Source organism: Talpa occidentalis, unplaced genomic scaffold (assembly GCF_014898055.3).
Source record: "Talpa occidentalis isolate TD23 unplaced genomic scaffold, MPIMG_talOcc4v2.1 talOcc4.4, whole genome shotgun sequence".
Classification (NCBI taxonomy): Eukaryota; Metazoa; Chordata; class Mammalia; order Eulipotyphla; family Talpidae; genus Talpa; species Talpa occidentalis.
Genome location: NW_023604295.1, coordinates 35,336,418 through 35,351,545, shown reverse-complemented (window position 1 = coordinate 35,351,545; position 15,128 = coordinate 35,336,418).

Sequence of the window (15,128 nt, the reverse complement as noted above, 5' to 3'; positions counted from 1 at the left end):
CCAGTTGCCTTTCATCTCTCTCCTTGCAAACAGAAATTGCTGTAGACACGAGGACATTTGGCTGGTCTGTAAAATTCATACCGCTGAATCAGAACCTTAGGCAGCCTAGATACAGATGCTTTCTGAATGTATTCCTTGCCTTGTCTGCAAAATCATTGTGCTGTTCAGTGTTCTAGGACAGAGGACCCTGGATTTGAATTTGATCATCACAAGCACGAGGTGACCATCTTCTCAGCACTTAGGAAAATGACCACCAACTCCCACTGATTGCTGCCATCTGTTGAAATTCCTTAACCTCCTGCCCACCCCCATCTGCTCACTACAGGCATCAAGAAGTCAACATTTTTCCGGAGTTCCTGCCTCCTTCCCTGCTGGAAAGCACTGGGCTGATCAGGCCTGGAGATGCTCAGGAATCCAAGCTTAGAGCCCCCAGCCTCTTTGTCTGTGAGCTGGATGCTCATCTCTGGAGCTCCTCAAAAGCAGAGGGTCCCCAAATGAAAGACATGCCCAGCCCAAAAGAAAACCACCCCTAAAGAAAGTCCCAGAGTAAAAAGCCTAATGGGATTAACCTCTCACTTTGTTCTGCTTCCTGTGTGCGTCCTCACTGCAGTTGGGAGGGCAGGGACGTCCCTTTCTCTATATATATTCTGTTATCTTGTCTTCACCATGATCACAGCTACTCTAGTTCCTCAAAATGTATCCGATCCCATGGCCATCTCCTTTCTCAGGTACTAGAGCAGAGGTTACAATGGAAGATGAGGCTAGAAGATTCTGGAGTGTTCAATTTCTTTTAACTAAACAAAGCTGTGTCAGTGCTGGGGGCAGGTCCATCCCAGAGATGGAATTCACTGGCTATCTCTGCCCCACCCTGAGAAAATGCCTCATTCAAAGGATAATAGAGAGTTTAAGACACAGATTCTAGAGTCAACAAATCTCAGCCAACCTGGCTCTGTCACATCCTTGCTGTGTGACTGTGGGTGAATTGTTGAGCCTTTCCAAATCGTAGCTTCCTCATCTGTAAAATAGGGAAAGAATATACTTACCTCAGGGGGATGTTGCGCCAATTAAATGATAATGCATGTAAAGTGTTTAGCGCAGTACCAAAAGCTTGGTGCACTAAATACATGTTAGCAATTATTACTTAAACTAGCAGATATGCCCTGCGAAGGCTTGGCTCCCTAGAACTCTTTAGTTCACATTCAGTGCACCTTCAGAACCTTCTAAGCACATAAAACTTCGTAAATCACATTAGGACCCATTCTCTAGATGAGATATATATTACTTTCATTTATTTGTTCTTTCCTTCAGTAGAAGTTGTTGAGTTTATAATTTGTGTCAAGTTCTGGGAAGCCTTGAAAATACAAGGATGTATAAGACATGGTCTTGTTCTCAGGGAGCTCATAAGGCACTGAACAATCATGACACAGTGAGACCTGTGGCCTAACGGGTATGCACAAATGCAGGGGTGCAGAAGGAGGTAGCTTGAGCCCCAGTGCTCTACAAATTCCACCATTACAAAGCATGGCAGGTGCTTGGCAATCTAACCCCACCCCCCTTCCTGGCAATGTCTGCTCCCAGAAATAATTGTCTTTCTGAAAATACATGATGATGTAGTCTCTAACCTGGGCACTGACTATTCTCTCTGCGCAGACCACTATCCTGCCTGGAAAACCCCTGTCAGTCCTCCAAAGACAGAATCCTGTGAGAGGCATCTGCATCACCCACCCCACCCCCAAGCAGACTTCCTGGCTTCCTGACTTAAGGGCATCCCATACTTTTACTTGACTCATCAACCAACACAAAACTGTCTTTTAGAAAAGGGGATGACACCCCCACCTATACCCCCATAACCAGAACCGCCTGAATTTCAGTCAGTTCAAGAAATCCAGGGACACACCAGATGTCCTGTCCCCCAAGTTTGTTTCTAATGTGATCCAAAAGGTTCTTCCCTTTGACCTCCCACCAATTTTGGCCTAAATTTTGCTCTTTAGAACGTTGCAAAATAAATATGTCAATATTGTCTTTGACATAGCAGCCCTTCATACATAAAGACATCAGACAGATATAATATCAACATGTGATCCTCCTTTGCTTATTTTCTCTTCAAGTACACACAGCAAATTAAGCCATCATAAACACACATTTTGAAGTACCTGACATATGCTGAGAACTTCTTAGAAACTCTGGGTGTCATAAATTTAGTCCCTCACACATATACCTTGAGCTTTGATTCGCTCTTTTGTTTTGGTCTCAATACTGTGTCCTAGCAGCTCTGGATCATTTTAAGTATTAATCCTTCATTATTGCAGTTAATAGAGCATTCATTTATTGAATACACATGCCAGGGCTCTTTTTAAATTCTCATATTGCCCTGAAATGGTAAATAATCACATTGCTTCCTTACAGGTGCTGAGACTGCACTGTCAGAGATGTTATCCACTCAATGGGACCTTGCTGGGGAGTGTCAGAGGCAATTGTCAAGGTCGGCCTGGTCATCCTTCATGGTCAGTGCTTTTTCCACTGGCAATTCCATCTCTCTGTGCCAGCCTGCGGTGTTTGCTTTACACTTTCGCTTGGTGCCTTCTTTTTGATAACCTTTCAAGTCATGAATAAAAAAGTTCTGACCAGGGAAAAAAAAGCTTTGGTTCACTCCAGAGACCGGTTTCTAGCTTATATGGAACTGTTGGCCACCCTTAAGAGCCAATATTGTTAACCAACTGTGAAATCAGCAAGCAGGGCATGATCCTGCTGGTGATTTACCATCTAAAGCACAATCGCATCACAGGAGGCCGTGTTAAGTCCGCAGCTAACACTTCCTCATCCCGCTGATTTGCCAGTTCAGTAGCACAATGAGGAAAGGAAAGGGACACTAGTGTGACCTGCAGGTGGGGAATGCGAATTGATTTCCAGGGACCAGTTCCTTCTCTTTAGAATGCCACAAGGCAGGTTTGTAATGACCTGTTCCAAAAGTTCAGCGGTAACACAGATAAAGTTCACACTATTCCCTGGTTTCAGTGTTTAGTACATGCTTTGATAAGATGCAAAGTAAATCCCTTTATTAAAAGAGGAAACCCTTTTGAACATATCAAAATATTATCTGTTCCCAGGGCTATGGGGATATAGCCCCACCCACACCCACAGTTTCTTTTGGCCACAGAGTTTCCCCTTCTTTTGTTTGGAGTGTGATGTCACATTGGTGTTTCACTTAACTTTTCTTCTCCATTGCCTGTCACCCGGCAGAGTATTGATAAATATTGCTAACCAGGGGCCTCCTTGGTGTCTCAAGGGGTTAACACACAACACTATGAAGCTATCTGCAGCCACTGAAGCGTGAGTTCGATCCCTGGCCAGGAAGGTGACCCACATGGTGCAACAGACCTCTCCTGTCTCACCCACTGCTCCCCTCAGCAGTGTATTTCAATCTGCCTGTTCTGCTCCCCACTCTGCCTCTGGTGTATCTTCTCACCTCCCGCACCTCTGGCCTGTACCCCAGTTCTTGCATGCACAAATAAATAAATCTTTAAAAATATATATTGCTAACCCCCAAATAAAATATTTTGAAATTTGCAGAAACAAGTGGCTGCCTCTGAAGGATAGGGGCCCCTGACATCCCCTTATAGGAAACAGCTTTCTGGTCACACTCTGTTAAATCAAAGAGAACGTGGGTGGTGTCTGATCATTCATTCATTTTGTTCCGTAGCAAGAACACAAAAAGTGCTCAAGAAATATTTGCTAGAACCAATGGAGAGAAAATGATAATAAAAATATGTGTACTTTTAGGAGACAGAATTCGACATTTTAGGTTCATCCTAAAACATATCTGACTAATAGTCTCTCTGGAAAGCAGGTCTGGTCAGAAAACTTTAGGAAGAGTTCCTGAAGGTCCCTGGAGAAGGATGGGAAAAGCCACAGGGAGCGGAAATAAAAGGAATGTAGAAGTGCCTGGGGGCTGGCCCCAAAATAGAGTAAGTTAGCATTTTGGAGACAGAGATCCAAAGTTTCAGAACTAATGTTGTACTTTAGCAGTTTGCCATTGAATAAGCCTCCACTTTAACAGAATCCCATTTCCTAACTGACATGATTGAGATGAGAAGTTATATCTTGTAGAGAAGCTGCGTGCTTCCAAGGAGGTGGAGAATACAAATCAGTATCACCTACATTCTTTGAGCATCAGCAGTCCTGAGCTTCTGATCTGCACTGGGGTTCAGCTTGCATAGGAGACCTGAATGGAGGAGAAGCGAATATATTCCAAGAGTATATTTAGGATGGATTAAGAGGCTGCTTCCTGACTGCAGGCAGTTAGGCAAACGTGAAATGTTTCTGACTTAGGAGGATGTCACCCTTCACCAGGTCAGGAAGACAGCACTCATGCAGAACCAGGGCAGCTGAGACAAAGCCAGATGCATTCTAAACTGAATGTGTGATCCTCTGCTGAACCACTCACCCCCACTTCGGTTACTGACAGAAGAGTATCTCAAGTCACTTGAGCCTGAAATGTGTCTTCACCTTGTGGGGCTGGGAGGGATGGACTTGATGACAGAACTGTCATCCTGAGAAACATTCGATCTGCTCTGAGTCCCAATATCTCAGTTGTTGAGTGGAGGTAAAACCACGTACCCACTTCGTTTCAGCCTTTTATGAGAATCAGCATTTTATGAGCTATAAACACCTCTGAAAACTGTAAAATGCTGTCTAAATAAATGATTGCAATATTATAGGACTAAGCCTGAATGCCTACCTTTGTCTAGCCTTTACATAGACAATTGAGTCCAAAAATTTCATTTTGAATAATTCCAAAAAGTAGCAGAGTGAGAATTTTAGCTACCACTTGTGAAATTGTTCTACTTGTCCTCTAGCTAAATAACTTGAATCTTTGCAGTTCTGGTGCTGACAGAATTAAGAAAATCATTACCACTTTAAAGAGGCAAAATTTTCACAAACCGTATTAATGAAGTGATGGAAGTGGACTGATAATATGTTTGGAATTGTTTGGTTCCCCTAATTAAATGGAGCTGATGAGTTTCACCACTGAATCTGAGTGTTGGGCTCAACAGTCTAGCAAGCCTTGGATTTCTGTGTTGCGGGTGATTTATCATTATCACCTTGGGGTAAAATTTCCCTTAGAATGCAAAAGGTGAAGCTAGATCCTCCAGGGTCTTCAGAGCTGTGGACTCCTCATGACAAGGGACTTTAGCACCATGTCACTGGTACAATGAATCACATGGTGGAAGCCCCTGCAGACCACCGATCAGAATTAGATACAAGGTGACAAACAGGAGAAGGGATTTAATTTAAGCAACAGTAGTAGAGCATGGAGGTGAGAAATAGGATGCAGAAATACAGAAGGCAAACCCCTGCCCCCCTCAGAAAGCTATTGAACACATTGGGGATATAAATAGGATTTTTTTTAATTAAAAGGCAGTTTGGAGCATCATCAGTGTTTCTGTGGTTTCTCCAGATATACCCAGTCCTTTGAAGTCATTTATGAAACCATTTATGACATGGTCAACCTCCCTCTCCATTTCTGACCACTCCCTGAACTCACCCCCCCCCCCCATGCAGGGAGCAGAATGGACCTTCTCTCCAACCTGGTGAATCCTGTTGAGGCTCCCCCAGCTGTGTGTGCTGCAGTTTTGGGTACCATCTGTTTTGTTCTTCATTGCACATCCAGCACATACTGGGGCTCAATAAGTGTGTGTAGAATAAATTCTCTCCTTAAGGCAGAGCACATGGTACAACCTTTGAATATAACACATAATCTACAGCAATACAATAACTTGCTTACTTGTTTATCCCTGTTTCTGATTTTTGAGCTACTCAAGATTGGGTGAGGCGGTCCCTGTGCATCTTCTTGGCACTGTTATGGAACATCCCTTGTCTTTATTGGCTTCCTTCTCTCTGTCCACCAGCTTCCTTAAGGCAGGAATGGATTACTTACCACTAGATCCCTAGTGCCTAGCTCTGTGTCTCGCAGACAAATAATTTTGAAGAGAATGAATGAATAGAATTTATTTTCCCATTTTTGTCCTGACCTTCTGAAATACTTTACAGGTACTGGAAGACTAACCCAAAACTCTGCTATCCCATAAGTCTTCTGTGCATGTGTTTTAGACTTGGAGCACACCCAATAAATCTTATAAAACTTCAGATTTACTGATTATATGCACAACAGGGGCATCAAATTCCTTGAAAAAAAATTGTTTATTCCATAAAATGATGCAGAGAGTTGTAGGCATGAAGCTTCCCCCAACACACACACACACACACACACACCAATGAATTTAAAGTATTACATGAAGTATTGAAAATTACTATTTGTGAATATTCCAAGGAAGGGTGTATTTTGTAAAGCTTGAGTTAATCAGGCAAATCGCCACTCATCTCCAGCCAGACCTGGCTGGTGACAAGTCCCCTCCAAATTCTGGGCTCTGGGCAGCATGGACATACCCAAGCAAGCCCAGAACAGGGGCCAGGCCAGCAGGGGGATGCAATACTACATCTGAAGAGAAGTTGAAGGAATGAGAGAATAAATAGAGTGCTTGCAGGATGCCTGACAACCCTCTCCAAAGACCTGAAGAGCTATTACCCAGTCAGACTTTTTCTGTGTGCCCCAGAGGAAAGGCTATAGATGGGGGTGAGATTTGTGTTTAATATAAAGAAAAAGTGCTTAACAGAGTTGTACAGAAGAAAATGGGCTGCCTTAAAAGGGACGGACATCCTGGACACTAAAACAGGAGAGCAATGGTGGGTGATGTTTGGGATGACAAAGCATCTGATTTGGGAATGGCGGTGGTGGGAAAGATCCTGGATACTAATGGCCATTGACTGAGTCAAGTCCTGTGCGTAGGTAGGGAAACCCCTCCCAACAGCCTGTGTTGTGAAGGTTCTCTTATTACCCTGCACTTCACCAGTGAAGAAACTGAGGTACATAGACCTTCAGAAGATGGCCAAGGTCGTCAAACCAGGGGTGGTGTCAGGATAAAACTGGCAGAGCTACAAAGGATAAACCTCTAGAGCAGCAAAGAGTAGGAGCATCCTAAGCTCATTTAATATCCTGGGACTCTGAATATCAAGACAGCAAGAAAAAAAATCAATAAATCGGACTCAAATGTAACTAAGAGAGCTGAACGCCTCTCCTTTTCTTTTGTCCTCCGGTGTAATTCCTCTGCTTGCGAGTACAGAGCATCTAACTGGGTCTCAAGTTTACTGTGTCTCTGTGTGTATGTGTGCATAGATCTGACAGGGCTAGTTCATTTCAAGTAACCAAGTATGTCTTTGGACAGCTCTTGTCAAGATCCAATAGAGGAGCCAATTCCAAAAATATGTTCCTTTAGTGGTTTTTTAGGGTTCTCTGCTCTGCACGGATTGACAATGTGGTAACAAGAGACATTCTGGAGACTGGATTTAATGCAACCATATGCTAGACAGAATGAGAACCCATATTGCAGCAGACCAGCCGGTACATTTCCATGTTAACAGAAGCTTGATTGCAAATTACATTTAGTCTCAACAGCTCAGTTCACTGCACACAGATGCCATGGGGGACTGTAAAGTTAGCGAGATGTGGGGGAGTACGACTAACATTTTTTTGTTGAAAAAAAAATCCTTCAGCTGATAGAATGCCAAGGAGCATCAGCACTGATGCTGAAAAGAAAATGCTGCTATATTTGTTTTGCCAGGAAAGGAAAAATAATCATTGTCGCGAGTTGTTAGTCAAATTATGAATACGAGCTCGGCTGGTAATTGTCTGATAATACAAACAGTGATATTAGGGCTGTCAGATGCTGCGTGCGCTGTTTGACAGCTAACATGTACATGCTCTCTGAACGAGGAGTTGCTTCACTGATTCCGAATGTCAGGCAGGCAGAGGGCAAGTGATTGAGAATTTCCCTAGGATCTTGGCTTCACATGGAGGGATGGATCTGGGCCAGTTTTCCAAGATGTGGTCAGCGTCTTCCCCATGAAGAAGAGGATCTGGGACATTTTGGAAACATTACAATAAGGCTTTGAGTTACAGTTCTTATTTGCTGTGCAACCCAGGGAAAGACATTAACCTCTCTGGGCTCAGGCTTCTTCACTTTTAAAATGGGGGTGGTAATTCTCCAGGTCCACCTCCCCAAGGCATTGCGAAGGTCAGCTGAGGACGTGTGTGTGAGGATATAGTAGACACAGGTTGCTCGATACATGGGGCTATAAGTTGTCTATTTGGTTGTTTCTTTTTGTTCCCACTTTAAGATCTGAGCTAGAATTATTTCTTAACCATTTTCTCACACTGGAGCAGATAATTTTCATCTAGGTATAAGCACCTTGCTATTAGAATCATCCATCATCTCCTTCTTAGGAGTGTGGAAGCAGGGCATCTGTCCCTGCTTGTCCACCTGATTCTTGTCACTGGTTTTCTCCCTAGGGAAACAGAAGACACTCATCAAGTCCCATCAAGTAAGCATAGCATCCTCGTACTCTTGTCGCTCCTCTTCTCCAGACTCCAAAATACGGTGCAGACCACTCCCTTCCACAGTACATGTTCTGCCCTGAACCACTAATTTCCAGGATGCCTTGCAGTTAAGTGTGTTCACGTGGTCATGCTCTGGCCAAGGGAATTTGAACAGGAGTGAAGTCCACAACTTGTAAGCCTTACCTTTAAACTTCCTGTGCATATGTGATACAGCTTCATTCTGTTTTTCTAACAACAGAGTAGTAAAGACTCAGGACCTAAGGAAGGATAAGAAGAGGGAGGGAGCCTGGACCCCTGAATGACTGCCTGGAACATAACATCCTGTACCCGCATCAACCTGCATTGAGCTGCGAAGTGAGAAGGAAAAGAAGTATACTCTTTGAAGTCACCTAAGTTAGTTGGTGGGTTGTTATAAAGTAGCTAGTCTACCTCAAAACCCAAGGGATCATCTCTTTTATCTCTCTCTATAAAAATGTGCTGTTACCAGAAATAATCGGTGTCTCATCAAAAGCTCCCTGAACACACCATGTACCTTTATACCTCTTAGTCTTTGCTTCCACAGCAAATTTTCCCCCTGCCTTCCCACCTCCCCTTGGCCCCAACTATACCATTCTACTGAGCAAACAGCTAATTTCAGGGGCCAGGTCTGAAGCACCCACCCAGACTGAGTTCATCACTCTCTCCTCTGGGCTTTCACAAAATGTGCACATACCCTTTATCAATAGATCAAAAACACTCTCTTCTTTCTCTTCAGTTTTTGTCCATGACATATAGGATTAGGTACCCTGGATCATGCAACTTAAAGATGGTGGGGCATACATGGAGACCAATATAAATGCCCTCTTAACTTTAGATCTCCTCTCAGAGCTCAGAAAAAGAAAGATCACATCTTCCTTTCTATACATCCACCAACACTTGATATGCACAGAGACAGGAGGAAGAGCAGGTGCTGCCTGAGGAAAGCAGGCTTAGCAAGTGCAGGATGTCCATGCTCGCAGAGGCCTCCTCCTTTTCCTTCCCACTCCACCCCGCTGGAATCCCTACTGATCACAATTCAAAAAGCAAGAAGCAACACTGTATGCAGGTCACCTCTGAGTCCAGCTCAGCCAGCCAATGGGTGCTGCTTTGGAGATACACATGTACATGTTGCTCACAGCAGCAGGTCAATGATGCGCACGTCAGATGCTGCTTTGTAAGACTTAAGGCTACCCTGCTAGGGTCTAGCTTTGAAGGAACAAGCCATTTATGTCTTCAGTGACTGTTGCTGTTGTTGCTTATTTTGGTTTGGGGTCTGCCCCTGGCTCTCACTTTGGGGTTTTCAGAGGCTGGCTTATTTTTTACTTTCCTCATTTTGATACATTTAAGCTTCTCTGTTTGTTACTTTGGAATTCTCATTGGCTGTGTGTGTGTGTGTGTGTGTGTGTGTGTGTAGAAGAATTGGGGTGTAGGCCAAAGGTGTAGGGGGTAAGAGGATTCACCAGAGAAAGGGTAGGGAGCAGAATAGGCAGATCTACTGAATACAATTCCAAGGGGAGCAGCAGGCAACACAGGAGAGGTCTGCTGTGCCATATGTGAGTTAGCGCCCTAGCTGGGGATCGAACTCAGGTCTTTGGTGTGATAGTACTGAGACTTAACCCCTAGGCCATCAGGAAGGCCCCGACATTAGTTATTTTTAAGTCAACTTGTAGAAAGTTCAGGGATATTCCAGTGGCCATGAGGCAAAATGATGGCAAAATTAAAATCCTGGATTAGGAATGGGAAGCCCAGGTGAGGCCTGGCTCTGCCACCCATCTGGGCTAAATCATTTCACCTCGGTCTCTTTGTTTTTAAAATAGAAATAAAACCGTGAAGTCTGTTTCTTTATACTATCATCCACCAATACAATAATCATGGCCATTTTATTCAAAATTGTACCCTGACATCTATCTCAGCACCTAGTATGCTGTAGCCTGCAATAAGGATTGTTGAGTGACTGACTGATTGCACTGGAAACCCAATAAGGTAATAGACATAAAAACACTTTGTAAATCCTGTAGTGGTATACACAGGGAAATATTACTGCACAGATGGGGAATGCATGGACTGTCCCCAAACTCAAGAGTTACTTAGCTATTTTAAGATGCAGGAAGATACTTTGCCAAATATATTTCAAATATGCATGATATTCTCGGTGAGGCTCTGGGATTGCAATTCAAAGGGGAGGCAGGGCAGAGAAGTAATGTGCCATCTTAACAGAGATGATAGAGGAGAAGGCAGCACATATTGGGAGATCTGGAATCCTTCTCCACAGAAAAGAGTTAAACCTGTGAATGTTATACTTGCTTGTATAAAACAGGTTTTATTGGCTGACCAAAGGCATTTCATTATAAAGTTGCATACAGTTTTTCCCAAGGAGTCATTATTTCTAATGTGTTTTTTTAAAATGTATTTATAACACCACCAACTCTGAAAAATGACTAAGGCTGAACTTCTCAAAATTGGCCATCCCAGCTGACAGCTGACATTTAAGCCATTGAATCATCTTTTACCTGGGAGAACTAGGGAAATGGTGTTTGAGGTAACACAGCTATATGTGATACTCAATACTAGCTAAATCATGAAGAGATTAAAAACACTAAGAACATTGTTGTTCTAACAAGAAGGATGAAGACTACACACAGAGGACAAAGACAAAGGCAGAGCTATTTCTTGGGTTCTTTATGACTCCCCAACACCTGAGCCCAGTTTGAGACCGAGCTGCTTCCTTGCCCATGGACTCTGACACCTTCACATCCTTAAAATAAATTTCTCTTTGTATCCCAGCTGACATAGTTGGCTTTTATTCATTGTAACCAGAAATCCTTAGCTATGTAGCTACTAATTAAAATCTGCATAGCTCCCAACATAGTGCCCTGCACAGAGCAAATGTTCAGGAAATGTTCAATGTTGGTGCTGAAGTTTTAGGGATTTCCCCAAGCATTTGCTTTCCAGAGTGGCTCCACTTACCTAAAATTCCTCTCCCATATGCAACTTGTACTGTAATTGCTGCTATATTTGTCCCATATCCTTTTCAAAGCCAATGTCCTCTATGTCCTCTATGTCAAAGCCAATGTCCTCTATGTCTAATGTCCCAGAGTAATCCCTCTGGTCACTCTCTAGGCCAGGTAGAAGATTGGATGCAAAGAGCATGGAGATCACTGTACTAGAAAGTAAGCTTGTTGATTGCATGAAGTCCACTGAGCATCGACCATAAGTTAATCAATGTGGAAGAAAGTAAAGAGAACAGAATCACTATACTGGACTTACAACCAAAAGATGAATAAAATATAGATCCTGGCTCTTAAGGGACTTAGACACAAGCATACCCACAACTAGGATGTAAAGTAAATGTTATAAGAGACATGCAGTCACAGTCGTCTGTGAATTCAGTGGTTAAGTTGGGACGTGGGATCAAAGAAGACTTCAGAGGGTAGGAGACATTTGAATTGAGTGATGAAACATGCGTAGGATTTCCCTAGATGGCAAGAGTCAGGAAGAAGGGCATTCAAAGCAAAGGAAATTACAATTGCAGTGACAAAGAGGGGTGGACAGATGTGACAATGATAGGGGCTATAATTCATCTAGAATGACTAGATTAGCATTTCCCAGAAGATACTCTGGGAGGAAAAATCCACCTTCAATTTGGGATTTACACCCTATATTCCCATTTAAAAATTTTAAATGAATGTTTTCCTCTCCAGTTGTTCTGAAATATCATTTTGGAAGCTTCAGGTATAGTCCAGGGAAACAGGGTGGAAGATCTGAAATGGACAGTGGAGGAGACTACAAAAGGGGATGCAAGTGAGAGAGATTTCAAAGAGAGCACAGTTGGGACTTTCCGGAGGTTTTATTGGACCAGGTTTTACCCTAGAAAGTTGATGTGGAAGTGAGACTACAAGAAGGGGAGGAGGAACACAAAGAGGGGAGGGGTGACAATGGACTATGGTAGAGGGCCGAGGATGCCTTGGTTGAGGGTGTATTGTGGTGACAGGCATCTGAGGAGTGTCATTCATCCTGTGAATCACGTGTGCTATTCTAAACCCATGTTACCTCAATATCAAAGAAGAGGAAGAGAGGGAGGGAGGACCAAGCTTTAACTTTTTGCAGTGAATAGATGGTAATGCAATTTGAGAAGAAAGGGAAAGTATTTGGGGAAGATAACATGCTTCAGCCATGATGGGGCGATCTTGTGAAGATGTCTATAGCCAGATGACACTGCAGAATTAGGTTCCAGAAGTGATGCTGTACTTCAAGGGGATGCTGGCTGACCATTTGTAGGGTAAGGAAAAATGTCAGGCTTTTCTGCCCTCCTGCCATCAGGATAGATGATGGATCCTTGTCCTGAATGCATGCCTGATGGCGGGCACCTGGAAAAGGGGGTAGGCATAGGTAGATGGGATTCACCTGGGCTAAGACTGTGCTTTTAGGGGCGGTGTCACGGGGATGCCAGCAGCAGCAGAAGCCAAAGGGGAAGCCGAGAGAAAGCCGGAGAGCCTCCCAGCCCCCCAGCACCCCTGCCTGCCATATGCCTGGTGAACCCCAATAAAAAACCTTCAAATCTACTGAGGACTCTGACTCCTCCTTTACCCAGTCTGCATGGGATCAGAAAACCTGCTCTGTGTCCTGTCCTGCCTTTACACCATTAAAACCAACAAGATCAAGCCCTGGTCAGGACATGGGTTGTATGGGCTACATGGACCCTTTTGACCAAGAGCCAACATAGCTTTATGGGCAGAGTGACTGAGTAGTGTGTCGTCTCCTGCCTCTACCAAGTGCATGGCTGCCTCCGATTGTTCACAGAAGTAATGGCTCAACATCTTCACACCTCTGAATAAGAGGACATAGTTTGTAAAGAAATATCCTTCACAAGTAAAACTTCACAGTGTTCTGGTAAAATGGCTCCCTTCCTTTTAGCTTGGCCACATTGAGGAGGCCCAGTGGAAACATAGGGTATTTAAAAGCAATTATGGAAATTGACCATATTCCTTGTAATGTATTATTGACACTTCTTAGACATCAGTGCAGCCTGGGAGAGGGAGGAGAACATTGGGCTGGATTCAGTACTAGTCCTAGATGTATCATTAAATCATGGTAAGTTCTTACAAAAATTACCTACTTTCTATGTGTCTCCATACCACTGTTACACATCTGAAAAAAACATTTAAAATAAGGGTAACTGCAGTGCTTACTCCTAGGACTGTCGGGAGAGTTCATTGAGATGGTTTAGTAGAAAAGATCACTAGTAAGAGACTGATTGTTCTAAATATATGTCCTAAATTGTTGGAGATGCAAGAGGCCCTGGTTGTCATTGAATAATGCAACAGGTTGATTTTGTAGATGGAAAACCAGGGCCCAGAACGCATAGGATTTATACCAGGTCAGACAGACAGTAGAACAGAGCCAGAAGAGAGACGGGTGTTCCTCCTTCCAAATACCACTGTCTTTTAAAGACCAAGATCTGGACTATTGCTGGAAAAAAAATCATGGTTTGGAAAGAAAACAGACTTGAGTCTCCAACCTCCAGTCAGAACTCCAAGCAGCAAATAAAGTTTACAGCAAGAGTAGGTCAGCTAAAATGATTTGTCCAATCTTTCTATAAAATGGGTGATCTTTCTTTGTGTCAAATCGAATTGGTCACAGGTGATCTCACTGACACTCCAGCTCAATAATTTTAACATATACTGATCCTTTTCAGGTGGTAGACACATTTAGACTGATATCCTTGCTGACTAGCTTAGAAGTTCAGACCTACCAACTTGACTTTCTTCTATAGATTCTCTTTGTGACCCCAGAAGAAATGTTCTTGGTGGGGGACAGTAGACTCCATAATTTAGGGAGCTTTTGTGGAGGCTACATTATACTGGCACATCAACTGAATCATTGATCATTGGTGCTCTAGAGATTCATGTTACTCATGACTGTTTGCTGTATTGTTACCCTAAACAATTCTAACATCAAATGTGTATGGGAGGGTTTCCCACACCAGCCAAATCCTGAACCTCTCTAACACCAGTCCCTCTGAGTTAGTGCAGACCCCACAAGTGAAGAACATATTGCCTCAATACTGCCCTCACTTCAGACAACAGTCTTGTCACCTGTGTTTCTAACCAACTCATTATAAGTTCAGAGATGTCCCACAACTCTCTTCTCTGGTTTGATAATTTGCTAGAACAACTCAAAGCACTCAGGAAAACACTTGACTTATTTTTACTGGTTCACTATGTAGGTACAAGTTAGGAACAATGAGATGAAAATGATGCACAAGGCAGCATATAAGAGAGCATGCAGCTTCCCACACTCTCTAAGCACACCATTCTTCAAGCATCTCAATGTGTCCACCCACCCAGAAGCTCACCAAACTCCAAAATTTAGGGGCTTTTGTGAAGGCTCCATTACACTGGCATATTGATTGAATGATTGGTCATTGGTGATTTATTCATGCTCTGGAAATCCAACTCTCTTTTGATACCTGGATCTTTCTGGTGACCTGTTCCCATCCTGAAGCTATCTAGAGACCACAGCCATTAGTCATCTCATTAAAAAAGACATTCCTATCACCAAGGAGATGCCAAGGGATTTTGGAGCTCTGTTGTAAGATCAAAAAAAAAAAAAAAAAAAGTCCTTATTACCTCTATCACTAGAGAAATTATTATAG